This window comes from Brassica oleracea, chromosome C5, assembly GCF_000695525.1.
Source record: "Brassica oleracea var. oleracea cultivar TO1000 chromosome C5, BOL, whole genome shotgun sequence".
NCBI lineage: Eukaryota > Viridiplantae > Streptophyta > Magnoliopsida > Brassicales > Brassicaceae > Brassica > Brassica oleracea.
Genome location: NC_027752.1, coordinates 4,855,458 through 4,856,539, shown reverse-complemented (window position 1 = coordinate 4,856,539; position 1,082 = coordinate 4,855,458).

Here is a 1,082-nt window from a genome sequence, read left to right as displayed (position 1 = left end):
AAAGATGAGACACCAACAGACAAGTGATGAGTGTCTCCGCCTCTCATCTTACTCGTCAAAATTGGCGAATGAGACTCCAGATCTTGGATTTTGAGAAACGCATGGGATGAAAGGCTGGCGGCGGCGTTGAGGAAACGAAACAGAGCGAGAACAGAGGAAGCGTCGGGAGGGTCTGGTGGGTCCGGCGGAATGGTGGAAGAGAGAGATTCAAACCAAAAAAGCTTACATGGTGGTGGGTCGGGAGGAGGCCTGAAATGCGACGGGGCAGGAGCAGTCATCATCAGGAGTATGGAGGAAGAGAAGATCTGCTTCAGGAGGAGGAAGGCTGAACGGCGGAGTTGAAGCGGATGAGATCCATCAAAGCGGCGTGCATAGGAAAATGGACCTGAGAGGTTTTACCTAGGGCATGACCAGAGATTGGGGTTAAAAGAAGGTTTATATCCTCTAGAAACGATGGTAGGAGCTGGTATTCGGGTTTAAGTCCGTTCGGATTCTGGAATACTGAAGCTACAACAAATGCATAGGCCTTAGTCTGATAATGAAACACGAAGAGGATTAGACACACTTTTGCTTTAGGTTAATATTGGAGAAGAAATCTAGGAAGCTCTTATTCTATGATTCTTTTTAAAGGAGTTTGTATAAATGACTTTTCATGTTCATTTTAATTACGTCAATGGAATTTAATTTATAGATTTTTTTTTGCAGAACGATATCCTGAATGAAAGGTGTATTATTCTTTTGCTTTTTACTCATTTCCATTTAGAAACGATAGGGAACAAGATCTTGTGTGTGAACAAAGATTTGCATGATTATAGTTTATCAGCAAAAAGCCAAAAACCCACATAAGTCAAAAACGGTGCCTAGGCTTGGGATAAACGGGACGCAATCCACAGTTTTATGTTTTGACATAAAGGGCCAAGAAGTAAATTTCTTACTTGGGTCTTTACAAATATAATGAGTAATAACTAATGGCCCGGCTCGCCTCTATATTTTAGGGCTTTTCTTCTGTTTAAATTTCACACTTCTTTTCGACATATAGAGGAGGCAGAACGAGTAGTTCAGAAAAAAAAAAAAAAAAAAAA